This window comes from Triturus cristatus, chromosome 3_1, assembly GCF_964204655.1.
Source record: "Triturus cristatus chromosome 3_1, aTriCri1.1, whole genome shotgun sequence".
Lineage (NCBI taxonomy): Eukaryota > Metazoa > Chordata > Amphibia > Caudata > Salamandridae > Triturus > Triturus cristatus.
Window position 1 is genome coordinate 1,024,751,710 of NC_140583.1, and position 21,462 is coordinate 1,024,773,171.

Genomic DNA, 21,462 nt, shown 5'->3' on the forward strand with positions numbered 1-21,462 from the left:
GGGTGGGTGAGAGGGTCTTGGGTATCGAAGCTGTTGTAGATCTCCTTAATCTTGCAGTGAAAGAAGGTGCCAAGGTTGTTGCAGAGGTTTTGGGACGGTGGGATGTCTGCTGTCTGGTTTTGGTGAATTCTTTGACCATGGTGAAAAGTTCTTTGCTATTGAGTGCACTGGCACTGATCCTTTGTTGTAGGGACATTTTCTTAGTAGTTCAAGGGCCAGTGGTGGGCATGGTGGTGTACGGTGGGTTTGGTGAAGTGGACGCAGCGGTTGTCTGTTCAAAGGTGCTCTGAGGTGTGGCTAAAGATCGTGATGTCGCTGGCGGAGAAGATGGGTTTGAACATGTGCTGAGTGGGTTGGGGAGGTGACTAGTTTGAGTCAGACAGTGGGGAGGTTCTCCTACCGAGACAAGGTGTTCTGGTCATTAGGATTGCCCAGGTAAAAGTTGAGGTCGCCAAGAAAGAAGTAGTCTGGGGAGTCGAGCGTGGGGTGCGAGGAAGTCTATGATGGAAGGGTGGACGGGGGCCAGGGGTCTGTAGATGAAAGTGCCACGGAGGGTGGTGTTTGGGTAGGTTTTACCTAGGTCCTTACCTGGAAGTGGAGGTACTTCATGTTGGTCGAATGGTCATCCAAGTGGGTGGTGAGGTGGAGGGTCCTTTTGGGTACGATGGCACTGCCACCACCCGGTTGGTTAATATGGTCAATGTGAATGATCTTGTAGCCATCCGAAATGGCAGTTGCGATGTCTGGGGCGGGGGTGGATTTCAACCATGTTTCTGTGAGGAAGGCAATGTCTGGGTGGACAGATTTGAGTGTGTCCCAGATCTCCATGGCTTGTTTGTGGAGGGAGCGTGTCTTGAGAAGGATACAGCTGAGGTGTTTGGGTCCAGTATTTGTCCAGTTGTGCGGTGGGTGGGGCTGTTGTGCAGTGGCAGGTGAAGGTGCCGCTGCAGTTTCTGCAGGTGAAAGGACCCTGGGTGACATTTGATGATGCGAGGGGGCAGACCGTGTGGTGTTCGGGGCGTGGAAGGTGTTGGTGTCCTAACAGTGGATGGTCTGTGAACCAGAGTCTGTGGTGCTAGGTGCGGACGGGCACAGATTGGTATGCCTTTAGCGCACCTGCCATTAAGTAGTGTGCGGGAAGGGCTAGATAGCTGGGAAGTGGGAAAACGGTGCTGAAGGGGGTGGGCTGTGAGGATGAGAAGCTGCAAGGACATGGCAAAAAAAGGGGAGAAATAACAGAGTGACAAATTACAGAAAGACAACCCAAAAGCAAAGAAGGATGAAAGGAGAGCAGATGAGAAAAAAGGCAGAAGGTGAGAGAAGGCAGAGCAGCTGCAGAGCAGAGATGCTCCTTTCTGGACCACCAGTGATGAGGCACAGGCGGGTTCTGGTGGGTGTAGGAGGGCCTCAAACACTTGATCTATGAGGGTCAGGGGCAGCAGCTACCAGATTGAGCTGTGCAAGGAGGGAAGCAGTCCACTGACTAGGTCAGTGAGATTGCTCCTTCACTGCGCAGCGGCTGGCATTAAGAGTGTGCGGGGAGGGCTGGACAACTGGGAGGTGGGAAAAGCAGGAAAATGGTGCTGGAGGGGGGTGGGGTACGAGCAGCAGCAGGGACATGGTAAAAAAGTTTCAGAAAGGGAGAAACGCGGTGACCGAAATCACAGAAAGAAAAATAGGATGTAAGGAGGCAAAAGGAGAGCAGAGGAGGAAAAAGGCAGAAGCTGAGAGAAAAAGGTAAGAGCAGAGCAGAGATGCTCCCCACCGGACAAACCGGGATGAGGCGCAGGCGGGTGTGCTTGCGGGTGGAGGAGTGCCTTGAACACTTGACCTGCTAGGGTCAGGGGCAGCAGCTACCTACTTAATCAGTAAAACACCCTTAGCCTGCTACCTACCCCAGTATTATAAAAACATATTTTCTCACCTCACAGCAAATACATGCAGCGTGATTACCCAGACTATAAACACAAATACCTCTTGAATCTTCACATATGAAAACTTCCAAATCTTCATAAGTCTTCACTCGCACTTTTGGCATGTTGCATTAATAAAAATTCATATGTTGCGCTGTTTGGTGAGGCAGTATGTGCCAGCAATTGTGGCTCCTTGCTCACAGAAGACAGGGGTGAGACAGGTTTCACATTTTATTCTAGAAACCCCACACAGCTTAGTGTAAGGAAACCTTTCAATACCCCATTGGTGTACTGCTTGCACTGGCATAATGTTGGACATTGTGTATACATAGATGGCTTTCTTAAAACTGACATATTGACTTTTCCTATGCTTGTTTTCTTGAAACAGTTGGGTTGGTCATCTTCCGTGACCACATTGCTTTAATTTTAGTGTACTCTGCTGCTTTGTGACCTCTTTCACACAGAGTGTGTGTGTGTGTATATATATATATATATATATATATATATATCAAAAACATCCTCTCTTGAACACAAAAGAAGAGCTCCGCACACCAGACTTTGCCGACAGGTGGCTTTATTCATGAATACATCAGCATGGCAGCATAGAATTCCTAACGCGTTTCAGCTTGTGTAAAGCCTTGGTCACAGGTGAGCCATTGTGGATAGTTGAGGGCGTGACTTTGGTAGTGCCCCCTTTATCTAAGACGGACGTCACTTCGCAGTCCTAGAATACTCTAAAATGTATATATATTATGCATTATGGACTTTAGTCATGGTTGCTCACCCCAACTCATTGTCTTCTTGCACATCCCATCCAATTCGCCTGTTTTTCAGGCCTAGACAATGCATGGCTCCTCTTTTCTGCAAACTGAAGGCTTGTGGTTTCCTTCCTGCCAGACTTAGAAGTTGATATCCTCTCTGTCCCAACCTTTCAGCCATAGCATGACTTCCTTGTAGTTTTTTTTCCAGCGGGCAACTTTTTTTTCTGAAATGCCATATTGCTTGCAGTTAATGCTTTGTCTACATGTTTCACTTTCTTTATGCTCTTTTTTTTCAAAGGTCAAGCTAAACAAGTCTTCCCATTCGATCAACAGGAAAACAGATGGGAAGGAAAGAAGGTTCTATGACTAGGGAGAACCAGTCAGAGGGAAATTTTTGAGTGGTAACAGATACCAAGTCGTGGCTGTAGAAGAGCCAGATACTTTAGATTTGCCCTCTTCTCAGCCCTTGGACCAGAAAGCACAGGCAGAACCAGAAATTCAAGGAGAGGGGCAAAAATCTCAAGGCCATAATTTCTTTAATGTCCGAAATGAGGGTGAACTTTGCCATATCAGAAAGAATCCAAGAGAAAATACAAGGCACATGCGAAGCCCTTGAGGCCAAAATCAATACACTGACGGAGCGAGTATCAATGGTGGAGGCTTCTCTAGATGAATTGGGCAGGGAAGTAGAGGCGAGCCAGGAGGAGATACAGATTTTGAAAATTTAACGAGAAGGACCTCAGGTAAAAAATAGAAACTGGAAAATCAAGCAAGGAGAAATAAGTTGAGGATCCTGAACTTTCCAGAGGGGGTTGAAGGAGAAAATATCAAGCGTTTTGTTATTTATCTCTTGAAGGAATTTGTCCCCAGGTTGGAGCCAACAGTCCTGGCAGAAGATATACAGAGGGTGCAACGGTACCCATATAGGAAAGGAAAGTTGAGGAAAAACTCAAGAAGAATATTAATCAACTTTAAGACCCTTGTCCTGAAAGAAAAAAATCTTGACAGAAGCTCTTAATTGGTATCTATACCAAAGGCGATTTTGCTTTACAAATTCGATCAGATAGCTCCAAAGCTATACAGGACCGACAATGAGAACTAGGGCAGAGTATGAAAGAGCTAAGGTCCTTAGGGGCATCAGTTCAAATGCGCTTTCCAGCCTTATTAAAAATAATGTGGAAAAATCAAATGTGCAACAAAAGGAACCTTAAGGAGGTGGAGATTTTTATTGATCACATCAAATCACAACAAAGAGAATGAAAAGGAAGATAGAAGGAAAAATATATAAGGCCTTAGGAGCAGAAAGGGTGAAACTGTTTCACCCAACGAAGAAAGGGAAGGTTCTCCTGGGGGGTGGGAGATGGAGGGAACCTACAAGATATACTTGCACTGTGGGTGATGGCGCAGAGGGAAAAAAAATAATAAAGTTGTCCAACTTGTGAAATAGGAGAAATTTAAGATCCATGTGGATTCCGGGGGCGATAACTGACATCTGGCTTATTTGGAATGTCCTTAAACATCCTAACTTGGAAGGTGAATGGTCTCAGAGTCGGAAGCAGAAGGCAAAAGATTCTGTAGTACTTGAAATCAACGAACAGTCAAAATATATTACAAAAAAACCCACATATTGAAGGCAGAACGGGTAGAGATAGTGAAGAAGCAAAAATGGGTGGATACATATGTTTGCACTGACCAGACTTGCTGTGTCAAGGGGATGGCTATCCTGTTCAAGAAGTCAGTTAAAGCAACGGTGGAAGGAATGATGACCAACTCCAAGGTGAGACGGGTTTCTGCAAAAGTTAGAATGTTTGGCAAAATATATGTCCTGGGAGTATATTGTGGTCCAAACCCGGATGACCCTGTATAGCCACCTATTAGACTTTTCGGCCAGGTAATCAAGGGTGGATATTTTCACCTAATAGACCCCAGGGAGGACAGAATACCCAAAGGGAAAGTATTTAATTTTCCTAAAATGAGGGACTGGCTGAAACGTTACATGTAAGATCTGGGACTGGAAGACGTCTGGAAAGCAAAAGGGGTTAAAAAACATAAATTTATTTTTAAAAATAAAAATATGGACATGCCTCCAGAATAGATTTCTTCTTAATAGGTAAGGGCCTAGGCAAAACTGTTGGAAAAGTGGGACACCTACCGGCGCACCTGTCTGACCACTCTGTGGTCTGAATGGAACTATTAATAGACAAGGTCCGCCCCTTCCCGAGATGGACACTGGATCGAACACTGTATTTAGATCAGTAGGTTAGGAAGAAATTGAAAGCGGAGACTAAAGAATACTTTTTAATAAAATAGAGAAAACGAACTACCATCCAGGTTACATGAGACGCCTATAAAGCTGCCCTCAGGGGGAAATTAATCAGCTTAGCAGCCCTTAAACACAAAAATACAAGGAAAGAACTTAATCAATTAGAGAGCAAACTACAACGCCTATGTTGGGCACTAGAGCAAACTAAACATACTCAAGAGATAGGTAAAATAGAGAGCGAAATAAAAGAGAAAAAAATAACTATCTAGTGCTTTGGAGCTTATAGTTAGGAACAAATGGGAAGCAAGCAAGCTCTCACATTATGAGTATGGGGAGGGGTGCAGTAAATTGTTAGCCTGGAAACTTAAAATAGAACAAAACCGAAATAAGATCTCGGCCATACAACTAAAGGACCAGATAAATCTGAGCACAGAAGACCTAGAGATTGAGAAAGCCTGTACTAAGTTCTTCCAGGACCTATATCTAGAGGACACTGTAGCCTCAGAGGAGCAAATGGACAGCTACCTTGAGAAGATAGCAACTACAACATTGTCACAAGATCAGAGAGACAAACTTAACTCTGAGATAACAACTAAAAAGGTGATTAGCGTGATGACTAAGTTAAAACAGGGAAAGCAGCCGGCCCAGATACTTGAATATTTGAAATTGTTGGGAGTAGTAGTCCGTCCAGATGTCTGCTAATACCGCGGACCGTGCTTAATTGAGGAGAATATTGGTCTGTGAATCCGTAAAAGTTGAATACGGGAAGAACGAAGGGCTAGCCATTGACAGAGCTTGACAGAGAGCAAAAGCACATGAAATCCAAAGGCCAGGGAACCCATTGGAATCGATGAGGAAGGTGGAAGTGAGTGAAGTTACTGCTCTGAAGATCTGCAACGCAGCGGAGTGATCCCCCCCCCCCCCCGACAAGCTACCCCCCTCAGGATCATGACCTTCTCCCGCAAAGCCTATGTGACCCACAAAGGAGGGCGGTGGACTGAGAAATGGTTGGTGGTCGTGTTTTCTCATCCCACTCCAGTCTGGATCTGTGTGTGCTGCTCCTATCCTGTGAGATTAACCCGAGGTTAGGTCGGCAAGTGGATGTGGTCTCATGGCTAGAGCTGCCAGCTTTGGAGCTGGGGAACCGGGTTCGAACCTCTGCATCGGCTCAGCATCCTGTGACTCTGGGCAAATCATTTAATCTCCCCGCGCCTACCAAAACAATTCATGTGTCCTTGTGTAACGTAACTGGTGCTCATGTAGAGCGCTCAAATACCTTTGGGTTGAGTCTGCACTATATAAATCTGCAAAATATAAGTCCTCAAAAGAAATGGGACGAAAGACATGACCTGACCCAACCTAATCAATCTGTAAACACTCCCGCTGCACTACAAATCCAAAGTGAAACACCCATTAAAAAAGCCGTCCCTGCCTCAGGCAAAAGTTGTATCAGTCCAATGCTCTGTGCAATGCACAGAGACCCAGGCAGTCTCCCCACAGAGCTGCGCGGTTATGTCCCAGTTCATCCCTCGTGCCTTGTGAGCTCATGCTGTAGTACTGTGTATTATTCATGCTTGGGTACAGAGCTGTCCCCCTCTAGGCTCGGACGTAGGTTACTCAAAAACCTTGATAAACTGGTTATAACGGTGCAGCACCAGGCATCAGTGACATTAAACCAAACTCGAGCTTGCACAGTTTCTGTGAGCTGATAATGGCTGTAGGGTGTGAGCTGTCCACCAGCAGGGGACTTTATCTGTTGGGCAGAGGGAAACTTGGCTCTCTGCATACAGGCTAGCCCCTCCTTGGCAGTAGGAAGGAATTCACTGCATGGAGGTGGATGGTAACTGGAATAAAATGCATTATTAGGGATGGTAACACACTAACAATAGTAGAAATGTACACATCCTCAAAAATCTCATTCTGCTAGAAATATGTGAAAACGTAGATCATGAGCAGGATTCAGTTGAAAAAGAGCGGTGACCTGATATTTCCTTTATTGAGGGTATGACCCTGGAGAGAATGCCCTGTTCCCTCTGTTCCCTCAGAAGCATATCTAGCAGAGATGAGTTAAGAGCAGGACAGACCTCTAGCCCAAAGCCGGCTTTAGGGCAGTCCGACCGGTGCGGCTGCACTGGGTGCTGACCTTTAGAGGGGGCGCGATGTTTAGCAATAACTTCCGATTGTAGTGAGAGAATCTGAGGAGGCGGTCATGGGACGTGGGAGCGCCAGTAAAGATTGTCACATAGGGCGCTGCCAGCGCTAAAGCTGGCCCTGGTCTAGCCTGAATAAATGCAGTTATCAAGGCATGGACATAGCCGGGCAGCCTGCTGGCTGCATAGGTTGCATAAGGGGACCCTCCACTGCTTTTCAGACTGCAGGGGAGGTTAGAGGCAGCAAGCAAGCTGGACCAGTAGAAGGTCTGCAGGCTATTTTTATGCTTAATCACGGTGGGAGCATAGTGAGAGAGAGCCCCAGGCCTGTGACAGCCAATATAGCCACCGGCCTCTGCAAAGATTATATTTACACAGAATGGACCCAGAGCTGTAAATGACTCCCACATCCTCCTCTCCTGGCAATGAAAGTAGGCAGAATGTCAATGACGGCTGCGCACGATTAATGGATATTTGTGTTTTCAGAGCGCACTCGCCCATATCATGTTGATGTCACTTTACTACTGGATGGGTGACCTCCTGGGTTCATCATGCCTGTTAGGTTCCTGGATAATGTTCTAGATGGCTGCCTGGCCATTCGTTGTGCGTTTGTCTGCAGTGACAGAGACTTCCGCAGTGGACTCGGAGAGGACCACGGTGATGCCAACTGTACATCTGCACCCTTTCATGCTGCTGTGGAAACTGGCTGGTGGACTGTGAGCTGGCCATGCATTGCCTGAGCCCACTAGTAGCCATTGGGTGGTAGAAGCAAGTATTGTTCTCCTCCGTGCCTTCCTGTTCTTGGTTACCCATAGCTAGATGGGAAAGCAGCAAGTTTGTACCATTGGGTGCCTTAAAGAAAAAATTGGTGGCTCGCCAGTGGCACATTTGTGTGTGGCATCCTAAGGGCGTGGCATCCTAAGGGCACGGTCTTTCCTCCCCGCAAAGCTTAATAAGGGTATTCAGCTTATTTCTGTCTATTTTCAGTTTCACCAGAGGGATATTGGGTATAGGAAAATGATGGAACTTGGCCAAGATTGCTCAAGTTAGTAGTGTGAGCGATGTTGGCATTTAATTATTTTGTCTACAGTTGATAATTTTGACCCTAGAACAGAGACTCTAAAGAAGAGAAACTGTTTAAGTAGAAACATGAAAAATATGATTTTTATTAACTTTTATACTAAAGCGGATTTGAAATTTTAAAATTCTGAGATTAAGTGAGAAGATGTTCCAAGTTAGCTTATCTTGATTATCTGTACGGCACTGTGAGAAATAGGGTTGCTGGCTGAGGGGGGTGTAAACCCTTCTCAAGCAGCAGCCACAATCGTGTCGGGGAGAACTGCAAAAAAAAAATCAGTTAATAAACCTGTGCTTAACACTCTGTTAGCTTGGCACAAAAGCAGTCAGGCTTAATTTAGAGGCAATGTGTAATGTATGTTTGCAGTACACAAACGGCAATAAAAAAAGATAAAACCTACACAAATAAAAAAAAATAGAGTAACATTTAATTAAATGTTTGACACTCAAATGGCGAAAATTCAATTAGTAGAACCAGAGATGTGCAATTTCAAAGATTGAAGGTTAGTAGAGCACCTAAAAGTACAAAGCGCTCAAAAGTTTGGGCTGACCACAATGAACCACGGGCCGGATACAGGGGCAAGGTTAGTCCTGAAAAAATTCCCTTCTAAGGTCCAGTGAAAATGATTCTGTTCACGGTGGAGGACCCCGCAGGGAGCAGGGCGAGCGTCGCGGATAGTCATCGCTGTAGCACAAAGAGCAAGCTGGGTGTCGCAGACTGTTGTCACTGTAGAGAGAAAATTGTGTTGGGTGTCATGGATGGCCGTTGCTGGAGATTCGCATTGGTAGTAACCGCAGGCTGTTGATGCTGTAGCGAAGTGCAGATTTTGCTTTGCTGGCAGTCACTGTAATGCAAGGATTCGGGTTCACCAGAGCTTTGCATTTGCAGTTGTCGTGGGTGGCAAGATCTTGGTGCGAATCTGCAAGCAGGGCAGCCCTCAAGCAGTGGGGCCTCCTGTACTGGACCTATGGATACTACAAAAGGAGGGTCCCCATTTCATACTGGGTACCCACTTTAAAGTGGGAGAAGCTTCTGGGGGTTCCCCCTGCAGAGGTGTCTGGAATTTCTTGCCTCACTGCCCTCGCACCAGTCTGTCTGGAGACAGTAGATGTGGTAGATGACAGCTCCCCCCGCCCCTCCCCGATCCTGCCAGACCTGGCCTATCCCACCAACACAAAGACCCTCTATTGTGATGCTGTCTTGGGGAAATACACATTGCCAACTACACCTAGTCATGTGACCCAGGAACAGCCTGCATACACTAAATGGTTGAGAAAAGAAAATGCTAACTTTGTAAAAGTGCCATTCCCAGAATTTTTACTTAAAATCCATCTTTACCATAAAGGAGGGTTTCAAAATATGATTCTTCAGACACCAAACTAGACTTTTCCACCTACTCCTAATCTAAAGTTATCACTTATTAAGTGTTATACATTAAACTATGGGAGAGGGGGGCTTTGTAACGTGAAAACCGATTTTAGGAGTTTTTCCACTACCAGGACACCTAGTACTTAAAGGTACTTGTCAAACTTTGTAAATACAATACACCTGCCCTAAGGGCTGTTTAGGGTTTATCATAGGTGTGACTTATATGTATAAAAAAGGAAGGTTTAGGACTGGCAAAAGATGTACTTTGCCAGGTCGAAATGGCAGTTTAAAACTGCACACACAGGCTCTAATGGCAGGCTTGAAACTGTTTTATTAAGGCTATTTTAGTGGGTGGCACAATAAGTGCTGTAGGCCCACTATCGGCATACAATTTACAGGCCATGAGCACATTGCCCTTTGCTAGGGACATACATGTAAATTAAATATGCCAAATTGGTGTAAGCCAATTTTACCATGTTTTAAGGAGAGAGCACACACCTTTAGCCCTGGTTAGCAGTGGTAAAGTGCACAGAGTCCTAAAGCCAACAAAAACGGGTTCAGAAAACAGGAGGGGTGGAGGCAAAAAGTTCAAAACATTTGGGGTGACCCTGGAGAGAGGGCCAAGTCCAAAAAGCACTTATGAGACTCCAAGGTCATGTCAGGGGACGGAGGATGGGAGAGCAGGATAGATAAAATAAGGAAGGAGTCTTATAGCAGGAGAAGGCTTCCCGTAACGCTGAATATATGTTACATCGGAGAGAGTAGTTGTGAATTATGGGTAGACTGGCGTTGGTGCCGGAGTAATGGGTAGGCAGGGAAGAAGGCAGAAGTTGGATGAAGGGTAGGAGAGGATCCTGGTCAATTCAAGGTTAGAAATCATTGTGCGCTGTTTGATATACAAAGGCTGGCCAGAGGCATCTCCACTCCAATAGCTTGTATGCCTTCAGGAGAAACTAGGTCACAGCTCTGGACAAGCTCCAGTCATCCGGTTATTTCCACAGTCAATAGATGCTTGGACAGGCTTGAAGGAGGCAGGAGACTGCTGCCTCCTGGGGCTTCGAAGGGAAGAAACACCAGGACAATTGAGTTAGGTGCTAGGAGGCAGGAGAGAGTCCCAACTCACACAATAGGAACAGTCAGACCTTTCATGCTGTATTTCCCTAGAAGATTGAATGCTCTCCACTTATTGTACAACAACCTACACTTGATAATGAAACCATGAAAGAAGCATGCACTCCTGCTAATGTTGAGGGTATATGCCAAGGCATCAACTGAGAGCCTCTGCTGTATGCACCAAAACTTCATTTCAGGCTTGGCATGGAACCGTAGCCAGTTACTACGAACCCATGGTACGTAGTAGCCATCCCTTGCACGCGTTGGATTTTGTTCCGCGAGAGGGTTTATCTGAATGCTCATTTAATGTATTGGTTCTTGGATGTGGAAAGTAACAAAAATATAACCCCTTTAAACTGAGTGAATTATGTGTTAATGTAAGAGAGTTCAGGCTGTTCACGTGCTGTTCAATGCCCAGGTAGCTTCCTGGTCCAGAAGGAATGCACTCCGGTCACACGTGGTCTCCTGAATTGTGTGAATTGTGCTCAAAGCTTGCTAAACTGACCAATAAAGTCTGTACCATATGTGCAGTGTGTCACCTAACTCAAAACTGTAATAGTTAATGGATTCGATTACACTCAACAAGACTTTCTTTCCAAGCAAGCATGGCTTTGGGTAGAAGGTGACTCTAAGTATGAACTTACCTTAAGCTTAACACTGCATTCCAGCTCCCGGAAGAACCGGTCACTGAAACTACATTGCACATCGTTTCTGTGGTACTGGCAAAAATGGAGTCTTTGGAACCAAAGTGCTGGTTCTACGCAAGAAAGACAAAATGTCAAGCCATGGTCTCACAACAGATCCTGTGTCCGAGACCCCACAACAACTGTAATTGACAGGCAAAACAGTGAAAGACTAGTGATCATAAGAAATGTGAAAACAACACACTCAGACATCCTCTCAATCAAAACAAACACAGAAGCAGCCAGCAGAAGGCACATGCCAGAAATCCATGAGGCCAGCTCAAGCACTGGTTCCTCTCAACACTTCCCGTTGGTCCCTAAAACCCCCATTCGGCGTCCAAATCCATGTTGAAGGTCCACAGCAGATCTTACTCTCGACTTGAAGGAGGGCCTTTTCTCTGCAAATGCCAGAAACGTATTTGTCATGATGCTTCCCTCGTCCCAAAATCCACCAAAAATCTAGGAAATAAGAATGAACAGCAGTGATATTCACAGACACATTGCACTTTGCAGAAATCCTAGGTGTCCTTCTCTCAGCCTTTAAAAGTGTGTTCACTTGTTGCTTAGTTAGTCTGGACTCCCTCTTTCCACCTCAGAGTAATCCACCACAACCCTTGTGATATCACCACCCTCTTGTAAGAAAGCCTCGACAATATGAGCAAGAAATGCACACTGGGCCACTAGAAACATCATCTTTATTAGGGCGCACAAATAAATCGGAAAGAAAGCACAGACATTGGTAGAATCTGGGGTGGGGACGTAGAAAGGCCGTCTTTGCGCCGCGGTAGGAGAACATTACTTCGGAGCCAGTCTGTCACGAACTAACTCCAAACAGAGTGTGAACAAAATTTACGGTCGTGCCACGCAAAACTGATACCTTAACTGCTTTATCAGAAAGAAGTTTTACAAAATATTTAAAAATCAAGTAATGCAGTACGATATATTTTAGATGTAAGCGATATCCCAAACATTTATGATTGTCAACTTAAGACAATAAGTTGGCTTCATGCTTCCTCAAATATTTTACAAAGGAGCGTGGGCTGTGAGGAAAACATAAAACCTTGGCAAAGAAAGCGTAATTCTCATTTTCTGCAAAAAAACTCCCGATCTGTCTGGGAAATGTAGACCTGGACTGCAGTAGCCACTGATGTCACTGCAGTTTCACTGTGCCTTGTCTGTCATCCCAAGAGGACATGTATAGCTTTAACAGAGCTCCATTTCATGATACCAGGCCTGTGCCTTCACAAACTACTCCAGTAGCTTAGATTGAGATTTGGCTACGGAAACCTGCATGGCCTGCAGTAGCGGCTGGTGTTGTCGAAGAGTGGCAGGGTGTGGGAAAGTCGGGGATGACAAGTGACAAAATAAATAATAACTTACCTGCAGCTGGCCGCATCGTGCTTTTCACTCCTCTCCTCTGCAGGCACAGGCTCCCAGACTCCACTGCGGCCAATCCTGACGCTGCTATCATGCTGCTGGAAGCAGCGTCAGGATTGGCCTGAGTTCTCTGAATTTACAGTCCCCGTGAGACTGGGAGCCTGTGCCTGATGTCTCCAACCCGGCAACGCAGCTCGGGCTGGAGACCGCTTCAGTGCGCATGACGGTTTGTCTAGCCAGCCAAACCATCATGCGCGCTGATCACAGTGCACTTACCACTCCTCCTGCAGCCTGTCATAATGTTGGGCCCGCCCCAAAAGACTCTGCAGGAAAGGAAAAATAAAATCAGAATAGAACGTGTTTATTATCGTTTTTTAGGTCTCGCCTGAGCCAGCGCTTTAGTGCTGCTCTCGCGAGAGCTTTTGGAAACAGGGGGATTTGGAAGTGCAAACTAGTGCTTGCAGGCCTCCAAATACAGTACATGTGCGCCGGGCGCGCGCACCATTTGGCAGCCTGCGTGATCATTTCGCGGCCGCTTTGATGTTCTCAGTGAGCCGCGCGGCCACTGAGAACATCAAAGCGGCCGCGAAATGATCACCATTTGCCAGCCTGAATGTCTCCACCTCCCCCCCCCCTCCCCCCCTTCCCCCTCTGTGTCTCTTCAGGAGCTGGAAAGGTCGGGCTTAAAGACTGCCTTTTTTAAAGCACTGTTCCTGAATGGAGGTACATAATATATTCTGCATATTATAGCGCTGCATAGTACAGCACAGAATAGCACCTCAGCACTATATTTTCTTTGGTACGGCGTAAGAATTACTCAGATGTGGAGCTGCAAATGGATTGCCCCTTCAAAAACCTCAGCGAGAAGTGTAGCCCTTAAACCATTCTGCGCAAAGTCTGAAAACAAATCAGGAACCTCCACTTATTTCTTACATGCTTTTCTCCCTATAGTTGCTGCTGCCACTAGTTGGACCTGCCTTTGAGCCCTCATTAATCCCTCCACTTTACTGTTGTTGACCTTCGCTGCTCACTGCTGCATCTAGGCACTTTCTTTAAGCCTCTCTCCAACTCCACTGTTGCCCCCCACTCTACTGTTGCCCCCATGTCCTTTTTGGTGGGTCTGTTAGCTGCAGTTTCCTGCAAGCCCCTCATTTATCAAAGAGACAAATGCTGTGGAGCACTTTAAATATTTTTTTTATGTACTGCTCCAAGATGATCATCCTCCGTCTTGATAATGTAAATTAAAACAAACAACTGTTGCCTCCTTGACATATGCATGTGCCGTGCCTCTCGGCTGTTGTTGCTTCTTGATGCAGAAGTTGCTCATGCTTAATGGCGTCTGCGTGTCTTTGCAGCATTGCTTGGTTTGCTTTTTTGGATGAGCCGTACGGCATTCTCAAAGCAATTTTTTTATTTATTTTTTTACTTTTTTTGCCGAAGCTAAACAGCAATAGCGGCAATATGTCTGCATTGACAGACAGAATGTGTTGTTTCATGTGAGTGAGGGGAAAAAAAGTCATAATCCCTTACTTATCATATGATAAGCATAGGTCCTTCTCGTACTGGTTCTGCCCAGAAACAGGGGGAGAGACCCCTATCCCCCTAATTTGAAGTAGAATTCTAAGGGTGTGTCTGGGCGAGAGTTTTGAGTCTTAGGTTACAAGGGAAGAAATTTCCAAATCAGTGCAGGTAGATCCGATGATGTTTATTCATAAATTCGTACTTTATTCGTCCAGTATGAATAAAGAGAGAGATGGCACAGCCAACACGTGTTTCGCCCCCTACAATGCCATCCGGCCTGGGGCTTCCTCAGGGCAGGTAGTTTCGTAATGGTATTTCAATGAAGATAAAGGGTTTGTAAACCAGGAATTCTCGAGTCTCGGCTAATGCCAGATACGGTGAGTTTCTTCGGCTTTACGCGGGTCACCTGCACTGATTTGGAAATTTCTTCCCTTGTAACCTAAGACTCAAAACTCTCGCCCAGACACATCTTTAGAAGACAGACAGAATGGGCCAGTACTTTTTTTTCGTGGAGTTAGGGGGGGTGGCAGGATTATTTTTTTACGACGCGTGCTTACCTCGAGGGTGTGAAAAAGGGACTGGAATTAGTAACAAGCATTTGCAATGCATTAGGTCTCGCATTTACGCGAGTTTGAGCTATTGACATTGCAAATAACAATGCCTATTGGCATTGTCATTTACAATGCCAATAGCTTTAACTCGTGTAAATGCGAGACCTATTGCATTGCAAATGCTTGTTTTCTTTTCTGTCGTTTTGAGGCAGCTGGAAGGGGGGGGGCGATGCTCCTCCACCATAGCACAGGAGCCGCTGCTGACTTGTGCCTTACCTAATCAAAAGCTTATGGTACCCTCAGGTTATTAGCAGGACCCAAAACGGATGTGCGTGAGAACCCCGAGTTAAAAATCAACAGTGGAACATAAAATAGCTCAACAGGTGTTCATGAAACGAGCAGTATTATCAAGTATGAAAAGATCTGCATTGATGCAAATTATATTTCATAAATGAAACAAGCATTGTAAATTACAATGGGTCTAGCATTAGCCACCGGTATTTTGGCTTTATCAGTGCCTGATTTGCTATGCTCTAGTTTTTGCAAAATCTGATTGTTGTGGAAGTTGCCAGGCCTCGTCAATCTGTTTAAAAACACAAATTGGTCTCAAAAAGCGCACTTTGTCAATGTAGTCCCACAGATGGTAACTATTTTGTGTGGAAGCTGTCCTTATCGAAGAGCAGAATGCTGTCACTTCCACTATAGTGTGGCAATGGCTGAAGTGGGCTGACCTTTTGCAAGTGCCTAATTTAGACCAGTGGCTGCAGGTGGGGCCCACGGCCACGTATTTTTCCTTATCAGACTTTGACCCAGAGCAAGAGAGAGGAATACAAAAGGGGAAAGAAGGAACAAGATACAAACAGAAAACGGGGACAAAGAAAGAAGGCAGGGAGGCAAAAGAACCTGAGAGTGAGATAAAGGGGCAGGGAATGTCCAGAGGTGGATGAAAGAGGCATGAGGTAGAATCAGGACTAAGCAGCCTTGGTACTCAGTACCATCACCATTCAATAGCGCCATCTGCAGGATCCTGAGCAAAGCTTTGGGTATCAGCAATTGTTCTTTTACAAACACTGACCACTGCTCCGTGCTTTATGCTGTAGGGGTCAGAAGAAACCTGTGAATGACACAATAACGATGCAGTGGATGAAGCAGGCTGATTTCTATGCCGAAAGCCCCTATGAGTATATTATATTTATATATAATTTTAGTAAAATCAAATAGTCCAGGCATAAGCCAGACCTAAAAAATAGCATAGGGCTAAAACCAGCAGTACATAAACCACACAGCTAGCCAATGAACCAAGTACAGCTGTCACATTCAATAAGGCACAGTAAATTGCACATGAGGCAAAAATATGCCATGTCCAATTGGAGAGTTAAATGGGGAATGATAGACATGTTGGACTGGCCTGTTGGGTAGTATTGCACTGCCTGATGGACCAGGTTGAGAAGGGCAGTGGGCTGGCAGTTTTGTTTTTGTCTCGTGGACCATGGCTGGACCACAACACCCAGCCCACATACTGGCCCATTCAAGCTGGCACATCTGGCAGTGCTAGGCTTCTAAACTACCCGAAAGGCCAGTCCAGCACTGACGATAGAGTACCCACCAGGCAAAGGATGTGTGCAGATAAACTATTCTCTGTTGGCACAGGAAATTAAGAATATTAGTCGCTTCTCCTGCAACACAGGATGGCCACTCCACACTAGATCCTGCATCACTTCTGCCCAGAAGACCACAAACACCCCAGAATCGTTTCAATGCATCTTGCTCCATGCTAGATTCCTCTGCAAGCACGCCACAGAAATCTGGAACACCATCACTACCCTCTACTCCGATGTCACCTTCAGCACCAAAACATAGCTCAGCCCCTGCTCGAACCCTGACATTGCAACCGCAACTCCCGAAGGCTAGATGATGATACACCAAGACCTCGCCAATAAACACGTCGGGAGCATCAACATCATCTTCAAAGAAACCATCTGATTCATCACCGCCAATGATGACACAACACCTCTCATGGAACACCTCAACTTCCAACTACAGACTATGCCAAGACCACAATAAAAGGCACCCTCATACACTGACCCCCGGGACCCCGACTGACTTTGTGCGACACCATCTCCAATCTCATTTCCCCTCCCTCTAGCCATCAACTCCTACCACTACGTCCTACTTGGAGACCTCAATTTGCACGTCAATGGCACCAACTCAGTCACCCTCTGGGAGAACCTGAACAATATCGGCCTCACCCAACTGGTCACCGAACTCATGCGCAAAGCCAGACACACACTCCACTCCATTTTCACCTTCACCGACGAAATCAAATTCAGTCACGTCACAGAATTCACCTGGACAAACCACACCATTATTCATTTCACCATCTCTGACACTCAGCACACTATCACAGCTCCTCCCACGACCGATGGGGCAAGTTAACTGAGACACAGTGGACACAGGCCCTCAGCACCACCCAACCCGATGCTCCATCAGACATTGCCAACGCCATTCAGAACTTCTCCACGTGGATCACCAAATACACCAATATAGTTGCCCCGATGAAATCGGCAAAAAACAACAAAACCTCATAACAAGCCAGCTGATACACTCCAGAGACGAGAAACACCAAGCACAACTGCTACCGACTCGAGAAACAATGGCTTGTCACAAAGAATACCTCCGACAGAGCCGCCCACAAAGCAGCCCTCAGCAACTACCACCTGTGCATCAAGGAAGTCAAGAGAGCAGCCATAACAGCCTACATTGACACAGCGGCCAACCACATGAAAGAACTCTTCAAAATGGTCAAGGAATTCTCGAAGCCAACAATTCACAGAGTACACAATCCACCCCTCCCTAGAACTCTTTTATACCCTCTCGGTCTACTTCTACACCAAGATTTCCACAATTTACAACAATATTGTGCACTAACCCACTGCTCCCAACCTCAACTGTCTTGACCAACCAGTGCATACCAGCAGAATGATAATCACTTGGTCTCCGCTCACCACACTGATCACCACACCCATCATTTCATTCATGCACTCTGGGGCACACACCGACCCCTGCCCTCACCATCTCTTCCACCTCAGATCCAAACAATCAGCACAGAACTCACCAGCATCATCAACACTTCCATCTCCACGGCTGCTTTCCGGAACATATGGAAACACGCAGAGGTCAGACCTACCCTAAAGAAACACTCCGCCAACCCCAGCGAACTACAAAATTATAGACCAATCCCCTGACTCCCCTACCCTGCCATAGTACTTGAGAAGGCCATCAACCTACAGCTTACCGAATACCTGGAACACAACCACCTACTTGGCACCTCCCAATCAGGATACCGTGCCAACCACAACATCGAGACCGTGCTAATCGCTGCCACAGATGACATTAGAACAATCCTCAACCACAAAGAGATGGTGGCCCTGATCCTCCTTGACCTCTCTGCTGCATTCAACACCGTATCCCACAACACACTCATCAAAAGATTCTACAACATCGGCATTCAGCAAAATGGCTGCAAATGAATCGCCTCCTTCCTTACTGGGCTCACACAGAGCATCCGGCTTCCTCCCTTCACCCCCAAACCCAAGGACATCGTATGTGGTGTACCCCAAGCATCATCCCTCAACCCCACCTTGGTCAACACCTACATGACCCCCTTCCCAGACATCTTCAGATCCCACAGCCTCAACATAATATCATACGCAGATGACACTCCACCTTATCCTCTCACTAACCGAACACTCCTCCACCATCAGCACCAACTTCTGCGATGCCATGACCAACATAGGAAACTGGATGAGGGACAATTGCCTTAAACTCAACCCCGCCAAGACAGAAGTACTGATCTTTGGGAAGAACACTTCCATTTGGGACCACAACTGGTGGGCAGCAGAACTCGTACTAACACTCACACCAACAGACCGTGAGTCCAAGCTAGGCATCTTCCTTGACAGCAAATTGACCATGAAACGACAAGTCAACACAGTCGCCTCTTCATTCTTCCACACGCACCGCAGAATCTTCAGATGGATCCCAGCCAACACCAGAAAAACAGTCACCGAGGCCCTCATCACCAGTTGCATCGACTACTGCAATGCACTCTATGCTGGCATCTCCACCCAACTCCTCAAAAGACTCCAGACCATACAGAATGCGGCAGCCAGATTCATGCTGCACCTCCCTAAACAGACCCACATTACCCCTCACCTCCGAAACCTCCACTGGCTCCCCATCCAGAAGAGATGCCAGTTCAAGATCCTCATGCATGCCCACAAAGCTCTGCATGATCAAGGACTGGCCTACATCAACCACCAACTTCACTTCCATCTACCCACAAGACACCTGCACTCCTCCTCACTTGCCCGTGCGCACTCCCTCCACATCTATCGCAGCCGCAGTGGAGGGTGCTCCTTCTCCTACATTGCCGCCAAGACTAACCCTGGGCGTTATACTACGCTTCGCCCACGTAGTGTACGTAGCGCTGCCTGCTTCGCAGTTTTCGAAGTAGGCGAAGCAGGTAGCGCTATGCACACGCCATGGCGAAGCGTAGCTGCCTGCCACCCGCCTCCCGCCCGCCCGCAAGAAGTGCGCAATCGCGGGCGTCCGCGCATGCGTATTTGTCACAAGAAGTTGGAAACGAGGAAGAGGGAGCCCCGGAGACGCCGCGCTGCAGGTAAGTCTTTACATTTAATTATTTTATCATGCATGATATTATTTTAAAAGGAGGGGAGGTGGGCGGCGCGTAGTGGGGCTATGCGGAGCGCGCAAGTGTGCGTAGATTTGGGCACACTACGCGCTGCTCCACGTAGCCCCACTACGCCCACTAAGCCCAGGCTTAGCCAAGACCCATCTTCGAATGGCACCCTCTCTGGTGGACTTCAGAAAGAAACTCAAGACCTGGCTTTATGATGGAGAAGTCACACCCACAGTGCTGAGATACCCCTAGTGATTACAATGCTGTACTATACAAATGCTGACGGCTAGACTGATAGCAAGAATTGGTTGGTGCAGATGTGAGGTGTTTCCTAGCCTATGGAGGTACTCAGGAAATGTTAGTTGCTAACTGAGGAGAAAGGACTTCGGGTTTCCTGTAAAAATGAAGCACCAAAGCGGGGGACATTTGTAGTTTCACAAAAGCATGTGTCTCAATCTGTGATGAATGAGCCTCCATTATTCTTGAGCAATCTGCTCGCTTTAACACGAATTGGGCAGGTGAACTCTGGTAAATCTATTTAAGTACAACACACTGGGAAATAGGTCAGTTCTGACATCTTACGTGTATGGGTCTTCAGCACTTCTATGAACACGCTTCTCATCACAACTCTGAGCTTCCTTACAGCCGAAGCCACGAACAGTGAAGTAGGTGCAGTGGCACTGGGTAACAGGTGTGTTCGGGTACCCCAGGACCCGGATCATGATCGTCTTTTGCTACAAAACTGTTGTGGTGGTTTTATGAGTGTAATTTTCCTTGCTTCATTAGGGCCCATGATATCCTTCCTACATCAGCATGTCTCTTCATGAGTCCCAGCAGCATGTCATGCAAGATGTGGGTATCTCGCGTACTGTAGTGATTTGAAAGCATGCTCACATTTCTATTTCCCATGTGGTCTTTGTGCTGTGAATCCCCCTATCATATCAAGGCGGACGAAGGTCTTGTGGGAAAAATATGCACCTAATTAGATTTTTCCTAAATTGCTCCACAAAACCAATGCTTTTTGAACCAATTTGGCACTGAATTGTTCATTGTCTTGCATAATGGTAATTCCTGCTGAAAAGATATTTAGAGATCCCTAGAAACAATTGAACTGGGTGTACAGGGTGGGTCTTAAGAAAGCAGCCCCCGGCTTTAGACAAGAACCATCTGCATCAGTCCTTTTCTCCATTCTACTGAATGATCAGACTGATACCTCACACTTTCTGGGTTACCCTGAAGTTTCTACCTAGGACGGTGGCCTTCAGACGCTTTAATGCCATATCCACCGTTTACAAAAATTCATTGAGGCCCAGTGGGCGGGATCGGAGGGGCATGACGTACCCCTGCCTTTCTAATATAAGTAAAACAGTCCTCGTAGCACTAAACATACGCAAATCGCTATTCTCCACTGCATCAACCATGATTGGATTCTGTGGCTCTCTGGTTAGAGACACATTATCTCTGCAATGCATTAACTAACAGAGGTTTCATAGTGTACTCTAGTGCATTTCCCAATGTTTAAATTAACTTGCATTTATTTTTTATTTAATCTGTGCCTTATTTTATATGTAGTTACGTGATGGTGAAAGACCGAAAAAAGTTACAGAATATTTTATTTTGTTAGCTTTGCCTTTGACTCCGCCTCCACGCTCACTCATCCTACCCTCTTTGCGCACAGCATCACCGTTCCCATACTTTTTCAAATGCACTTTGACCACCGTTGAGGCCCCGAGAATGACATTTTTAAATAATTATTCAATAAAATTGGCAGCTCTCAACAATCCAACATTGAGTTATTTTCCGTTATTTCTTTTAAAAGTCCAATCATATGCATGATTACTAACATGCTATAGGTACCAGAGACTTCCTAAAGTATAAATGTATCCACAGTGTGATCCTTTAGCAGAAATCTAGAAGGGGGTATTTGATGGTTATTTGGATCTCCTCCCCCTTAGACACCTACTCCCAGCAAGGACATGAGT